Genomic DNA, 8,420 nt, shown 5'->3' with positions numbered 1-8,420 from the left:
AATGTTTGATGATGAAACTCTATCAATGATGTCAATAGTTCCTTTCGAGTTTCCAATTCCTTAAAAATAGGAGATTCACTCTTTAGAAAGATCTTAGTCACTTCTTCCAAAATAGGGCATTTCTTGATATAGGTAACCATTTTTGACCTATCCTTCTTATTGAGCATCTTCGCTTTGCAGCTGGCAGGCTGCACGCCAGTAGCATGCGGCTCATTACCATCATTAGATCTGCTCTTAAGTGCACTATTTGTTGACTGACCACTTTTTGTTCTTTTTCTAGGCCTTTTAGGGCGCTTGGGTGTCTCTGAAACAGAAGCAAAACTGCTATCATCGGGGTTTTCAGTAACTAGCTCTTCGAACATGACTGATCCATGTGATTTTCCTTTGCATGAGGCGGGGAATGGGCGTGGAACATTATTAATAACACACCCTTTAATCACCCCAGACTAGACTTGACTCATTCCCATACCCGACTTTCCATCATTTCTAATGATGCAAAGGAAGCGCTAATTGAAGTGTGAAGAAGTTCTACGCGGACATATCACTAGCACTACAGTGCAGTTAGACACTCTCCCTCCCTATTATGTATTCTTGATATCACCTATGGAGGATAGTATCTGATGATGACTTCCTTACAAGAAGCCAACAAGTTTATGAAAAGGTGAAAGAGTTACCTAATCATACGACAGCTACGACGAACAATTTCTTCAAAAAATGTGGCAGACTATGCCCAACAATGTAACCAGCTGAACTCTAATTTTTGTATTATGACCTTACTGGTAAGTGCGATTCTACCCCCAAATTCTACTTCTGTTGAAGAGATACTTTAGTTTCAATTGCAACTGGACACTTGTAGTTTAACTATTAACTACTTGAATATAATACAGTAAATTGAGAAAAAGAGAGAATCAAACAGAATAAAGTGATGTGTTTTGAAGGTCTTTAAAATAGATGTAATCATGTGATGCACATACACATCAACCATAATAGCAAGAGAAGGTAGTGAAGATGAGAGTGGATATGAAATTGAATACAATTATACAGAAGTCTAGAATAGTAATTGTGTCAATATGTTATTGATAATAATTGCTACACTGTGCTTTTACTTTTGCATGCTGTTTATTACTTTGCTAGGAGCTAACAGACTAGGCCAAAGCATATCTATTACATTTTACTATAGCATAATGTTCCCAAAGTGCTCATTTATTGTAATGCTTCAAAGTTTACTCACAAAAAACTTAAGTGGTGTACTGTACATGTAAGACAAGGTTTGTAAATTATTGCTATTAGGTACAGGAAATTGCAAAAGAGTAAATTGGTAACCTTTCTTGCCTTCCTTATGAGGGAATAATAGCTACTTAGTTGTTATCCTCCATAATAAGTGACCCACTTAAAATAAAGCAACTGAAGCAAGGATTATGCAATTTCGTGCACCCTACATTAGAAATTGTCTTTTTATATGAGTTTCATCATTACCTATTATATAATATGATCATGAGTGGGTAACTATTATAGCTCTGTGTAAGGCTAGTATTACATTGCAATTTTAAATTATGTATAAGATTCTGTGTTCTTAATAAGTAAGCATGCATGCTTGTAGTAGCATCAATTTGACAGTAGTTACCTGTGTGTCACACTTTTAACAACCTTTTGGGATTGAACTAAAAATTAATTAATTTAAAAAATTGAATTAAATTTTATATTAAATAAATTGTTCCGTTTTAGAGAAAAATATGCTGCATCTAATCTTACCGAGGCTGAGGTAGGTAAAAGGATGCATATTTTAATTGATATGCAAGACCCTGATGTTTTTCCTGATTTATGTCACTGAAATAACTCGTGTGCCACAACTAAGTATGAGTTGTTTTGCAATGGCTGTGATGCATTTTTAAATGAAGAAACTGCAGTAGATGAAAGGTGTTATGATGTCATAACACATATGGCTTGTGCCATATCTCTTACAGATCTTCAAAGCCAACTTACTCAAGTATTGCCTTCAAATACTTCTGTTCCATCACTGGAGTGGATCAGATTACTGTTCTGGCCCCAGGGTAAGTCACATAAATCATTGCAGAATACTGGTAGGTTTTGAGTGAAGTATATAGTCCAACAGCGACAACTGGGTCATTCCCATGTCGACTGAGACTATGCTGCATGACTTCTTTTATTTTGTCTTGATGACAAACACCGTATGAAATTAGGTGAACCTGGTGTTCCTGTAGCATTAGTGGAGCGAGGAAGACAAGTCTTAGTCTCACATCACGAGAGAATGGTTGTCGCTACTGATCATGATTTTATGAAGTTTAGTAGAATTTCTTCTGTCATTTTTCACTTGAAGATTCCAGAAGACATCAGTGACAGTTGGTAAAATGGGCAAGTATACATTGGATTCAAAGATGCTAATTTTCAACCATCTAGTCCCATTAGACACGCTGCTGAGGTCTACTCAGTACTTGCTGGTACTGCAACATCCCCTTCACTAATACCATTTGTCTATACTGATGGTGGGCCTGACCACTGATTAACATACGTATCAGTCCAGATTTCTCTCATTTGTCTTGTTTAAAAGTTAGACATTGATTATTGTGTGCAGCTAGACAGTCCTGGAAGTATCATGTCGAAAAAATTGTTTGTGATGGATTTAGTACTGCAATCAGTCAGTATAGTGAGAGATGCAGTGGAAGTCAATACTGAAGAAGAGCTGAAGAAATGTAATTCAATGTCACAAGAAAGGAAGTTATCTGAAAGGAATACCACTATTGTAGCAAAAGTCAAGAAAGTTCATCATTAGTGATAACATAACAATGGTGTAATGACTCAATTAATGCTGAAAGATACTCTTTTTGGAATTATTCATCAGCTACTGTTGCTGAAATAGAGTAATTTTAGAATTCTATTTTAAATTGAAAGCTACTTTGAAGTTAGAAGATAAAGTTATTAAAATGAATGCAGGCGACTATAACTTGTGTAACTTCTACGACACTGCTGTTCACAGTCACATTATCCATTTGAGATACTAAAGTCTGGCAGCTCTCAATGCAAATATTGCTCTTCATTCCAATGGATGTCTTAGTGACAATTCAACACCTTCCACTTCTAATTCTTGGAAAGGATCATCAGATTTATCCAATTAGGAGCTTCACAGTGGCTTCCCATTTGTCTATGCTACGAATATAAAATGTAATGATTTTGTGGAATGCTTATATTACTCAGCTAAATATTCACCTATTTGTATATACTGTGCTGCTGTTGTGCCTGATAAGGATCTCAGTGTCAAAACTTTTTTAACATAAATCGTCCTCTTATGAATAAGAAGTCTTCAAGAAGTATGTATTTCTTTCTTTTATACCATTATGCTCTTAATTTGTTTCTTGGTTACTTTCTTGTGTGATTTTCCCTGTCTCTCTACACTATTAACGCTGGTACACAATATGCAATGCAAGACAGGGTGGATCAGATACGCGCGATATGTGCAATTTGTGAACAAGAAAAAAGGTGCATCTTTGTCGCTGATGGGCTATGCCGCTTGAATAGGCTAGAGTTCAACTCTTGCGTTTATTTTGTGGTTTACGCGTCAAAATTGGGTGTGTCAGAGGCGTGTGTTATGAAATGGAGTCGTGGACACAAGTGACTGAAGAGAACCTTATAGACAGTGTTAGGGCATTGCAGTGCATTTGGGATGTATCTAGTAAGGTTTATAAAGATCAGAGAGCAAGAGAAAATGCTTGGATGGAAGTAGTGCAAAAAGTAATAGCTACTAAATTTAGTTTTATTCACAAGTTTAACTGATTGACTGGTAGCCTTTTAATATTTGTAGGAAGGAATAGAGAGAGAGGAATGCCAAAGAAAATGGAAGAACTTAAGAGATCACTTTGTTAGGGAGCTTAAAAAAGTAAAGAAAAACAGGAGAGTCTGGGCCTCCATATGTTTCTAAATGGAAGTATTATGAAATTCTAAGTTTTTTGACAGACACTGTGCATCACAGGGAGTAAGTTAATTATAGTAGTTAATGCATAATCATATTTTCACTAGGACAGTATCCCATTTTAATACCATGGCAACAGAAACCATATGACTAGAGGAGAGTCAGAGTGTCAATATTGAAGAGGCAGAGAATTATACAGAGAATGAAGTAGTTGTTTGACCAAGGTAGATAAAATATTATTACTATTATATATTATCCTATCACATATATACTTCAATGTCAGGTGATCTGAGTGATACCCCTTCTACATCATCACGATCACATTCCCCATTTCCACAACAAAGCAAGAAAAGAAAAGTTGATCCAGTTGATGAGGCTCTCATTGATTGTTTAAAAGCAACAAAAGAAGACGGTTGGGCAAAGAAAGTAACTGCAGTAAAAATAAGCATTTTTGTATGGAGATCGCTCAACGCCTTGATAATATACAAGATAAAGATTGTGCTCTGGCAAAAATAGAGATTTTGAGGCTTGTGACACAATTTGAGTATGCAGGACCAGGACCATCACAACAAACTTTTTTCAATAATGCACATGGTTATCTTCAACATTAAAAGTTTAATAATTAATAATGCTCATTATTCTCATGTATAATGTTATCAACATTGTTGAAAGTACATATATTAATAGCTTGTGTTGTTAACATATGTATTTTGCCAAGCGACAGCACCCTCATCACTTGTAAAATATTCCATATAAATATCACGTACAGTCCCAGCAGAAATGGAGTGTCTTAAGCTACATCTTGCAATCGAGTGTTTGAGCTACCCTGCCTCTATGAACCTAGGTACTGATTTCCCATATCATCTTCAGTGTCATCAAATCCTGGAGGTGCATACATTGAGGTCTCCTTTGTTCGCAAATAATTATGTAGAGAGATTGTTGCTTGAACATAGGGTATAACTTTTTCAGTTTTTGATCTAATTGGTTTTCTAAATAGCCTCCATCTATAATGGTATTGAATAAAACAATATTATACAACAGTATGCAGTGTAATAATTTACTTGCTGCTAAAATACCAAATGAATTTTCAATTATTCTTCTGGCTCTACTCAAACGATAGTTAAAGATTGCTTGGTTTACTAAAAATAAATTTTTATATACAATATATTGCTTTGCTATTTAATACCTGGTAGATTTTGCTCTGGAAATGGTCTGAAAAATACGTTTTGAGTGGAAATGCTTCGTCACCTACAAGCACATAGGGAAACTTCTTCGTAGATCCTGGAAGACATCGTGAATCTGGTGTATTTAATTCATTGTATTCTAAAGCATCACCAAATTGGAAGTTTGAAAAAACTCCTCCATCACTAAATCTACCAGCTTGACCAATAACAACAAGAGTAAATCTATAACAGCAATAATGATGACTTTTAACAAAAATTTGTACATACCTGTAATGAGCATCACAAATGGCAAGAAGGACTACAGAAAAAGTTCCTTCATAATTGTAGTAAAGTGAGCCACTGTTATCAGGAGATTCAATTATTATGTGCTTGCCATCGATGGCACCTAAAAATTTGTTTTTCATAAGTAAATTATACAATGTACGTACCAATACAGTTAGGAAAGTTCCATCTCATCTCAAATTCATTGCTTATCTCCAACCAATCTTTTTTAGATGAAGGAGCTCTGACATACTCACTTCCTAATGTCAACCATATAGCCTCACAAGTTTCCTTAATAATATTTGACACTGATGAACGTCCTAAACGAAAAGTAAATGATAGAGAAACCTACAACAAGTGCACCATTACAATAAAAATATAAGCATTACTAGCCTATGTATCTCAAGTCGCTTGATACTGAAGAGTTACTACTAACCTTTCAGCAGCTGACACACTACTTCTTAAAGGGCTATTGTATGATCAATGGCTCAATAATGGGCTAATCTAACATGACAATAGCTAAATAAATAGAAAAACACTCATAAAATCATTACCTTTTGACAATATAAAGTCAAATGACTCTTTAGTCATCCTCAGATACCTAAAATGTGACTCAGGATCACTTAATCTCATCTCATGCAGTAATTTGTAATAGTCTCCCTGTTCCTTTCTTCTTTGGAAGATTGGCTTTACCTATAATTGTCTCCTCTTCCTCCTTTTCCTTCTTCTCAAAATTGCTGATAGAAGTAGGGTCATGTCTTCATCAGAAGATGAGCTATGCTCCGCCATTTTCCAAAGGTAGGTGAGGTCATTTATTTCCTGTTATTAACCATGTATAGTAGAGCTAGATTACATCATATTTGTGAATGCAACAACGCATCGCTACATAAACCACAACGATGCTGCTGCATCACGTTTCAACGCATTGCAACATATTGTGTACTAAGCTTTAGTGTGTACTGATGTACTATTCAAAGTTAAGTTCTCTTTTTAGGTTTTTTGTTATTATTTCTGCTCTTTTTAGCCTTCATATTGATTTGGACATTGCAGTCCTTCAAGCAATGTCACAATTCGTTCCTGTGAAAAATAAAATTAAAATTAATGATAATAATATAATAATAACATCATAACTTAACCCGCTTACAGAAATAATATTATTCATAGTTTGAAAGTGGAAATTAATAATATAATTGGAGCGGCCTAATGTAAATGCAATATGGCAGTGCAAGTGTACATAGTGAAAGACACTTACAATTGCATATACATTTATGAAGTTATATGAAAATTTGGGACAAGCATGTATAAGCCATCCACAGTAACTAGATGTATAATAGTGAGTCAGTGTATCAGAAGCACCGCCTGTGATTACAAACGTGATCTAACACAGCTTTCATTTGTAACACTCCCTGCCCTGTAAAAAATGAGATGTAAATTTAACCATATTGGAGTTAAATAACCAACTTCAAGTGTAGTTATTTTACCTGACATGAAGTTAATTTTTACCATAGGTGGTTACAATAACTAATAAGTGTAAAACTAACCGCAATGAAGTTACTTAACCATCATAAATATAGTGAATTAACATTAAGTGTAGTTTACAATATGTGACCCAATATGAGAAAACCAGGCTATGTGCGGGAATTATCAATTGGAGATATGGCTTCTTAAAGTTGTGACAGCAGTACCTTATCAAAACTGAGATTATACCAAAAATATATTGTATAAAGAATTTCCTTTCATTTGATACCAAGTTAGGCCTAAAATAACTTGAAAGAGGTCATTTACAGACCTTTCTTTTTGTTGTGTACCATGTAAATAATGCAAGATATAATGATAAAAATGGCTGCAACTCAATTTCATTCGTTTAGACTTCTTGTTGCATAAATAAGCATAACTCAGCACTAGATGTGTCAAATGACATGGAAGAAGGACCAAAAGATAGGAAAATCTTTGCTTAATTAAGAAAATCATAAATCTCAATTTTCAATTTGGGAGCATATAGCCTGGTTTTCTCATATTGGGTCACATATACCCTAGTAGTTAAAATAACTATTTATAGGTTAAAACAAACATTTGAATTGTGAAATATTCCCTCCAAGGTAAGTGAAATTAACTTATCTTGAAATAAAATCTTTTTAAAGTTAACATACATAGAGGGGAAGATTAATGTGATCAACAAGTATTTTACAAAGTGAAGAACCGAAGTTTAAAAAGATCAATAATCTCTTATGTTTGACCAGGACTGTTACTGTATGATAATGTGTGTTCTGAGTAATTTAATATGTTATATTACAGTTTTTGTATACAGTAAATTTATTCATGAGTCAACTAAAATGATATCCGTGAATTTGCTAAATGTGAGCTCATCTTCAACAGCTGCTATAAGGTACACATTGCTTAACAAATATTTTAACCTATTCACTTTAATCATTCCTATTCAGCTTAGTAATAAGAGATTGATGACTGATGTGGCAGCTGGTTAAGTGATTTCAAGTTATACTAAACTTAGAGTTTCTCTTCTTCTTCACATGGCTTATTGCATCAAAAAGTTCGGCCTCTTATAATTTCATGTCAAGCAATGAACTTGTTTGAAAGTGATACGCTGTAATAACAAAATTTTGACTGAATTAATCCCCAGTTGGCTGTTACTCTTTCAGCTAAATTTTACTGATAGTCATTGTATCAACAATTTTATTATTTTAAAAACTGTCAGGTTAATTTTCATCTCAGGAGTTATTTTCACATCATGTAAAGTTGTATTAACTAATGTGAGTTGGAAAAAATAACCACACCATTAAGATTAAGTTAACCTCGGCGGTAAATTTACTAACCGTGTAGTGAATGGTTACGCACACTGAGCATGCGCAGAACAGCAGTGCCTGGGTACAGTGGGCAGTTGCAGCTGCAGTCTTCTTTGTCATTTGCCCACCATTTTTGACTCTGCTTTTGCTGCTTTATTAGTACTGTTCCTGTCTTTTAAGATGCATAAAAATATTGGAAAGGTGAGCCAAAGATTTAAAATTGCTTTTAAACATTTTAGATGAAAATAT

At 34.4% G+C, this 8,420-nt stretch overlaps 1 long non-coding RNA gene across 1 annotated transcript; it reads right to left on the bottom strand.

Annotated features, from left to right (window-relative positions):
* Window positions 1-4,909: 4,909 nt before the first annotated feature.
* LOC109581078 (uncharacterized) lies at window positions 4,910-5,202 on the bottom strand. The gene is made up of 3 exons (XR_002184495.1): window positions 5,112-5,202; window positions 4,987-5,064; window positions 4,910-4,929 (listed from the first exon to the last, which is right to left on the bottom strand). It is a non-coding gene; the product is annotated as an uncharacterized LOC109581078 (long non-coding RNA).
* Between the last annotated feature and the right edge of the window lie 3,218 nt (window positions 5,203-8,420).

This window comes from Amphimedon queenslandica, unplaced genomic scaffold (assembly GCF_000090795.2).
Source record: "Amphimedon queenslandica unplaced genomic scaffold, v1.1 AMPQUscaffold_13464, whole genome shotgun sequence".
In the NCBI taxonomy this organism is placed as follows: Eukaryota; Metazoa; Porifera; class Demospongiae; order Haplosclerida; family Niphatidae; genus Amphimedon; species Amphimedon queenslandica.
The sequence above is the reverse complement of the archived record's forward strand: the minus strand, read 5'-3'. Positions and strand labels throughout refer to the sequence as shown.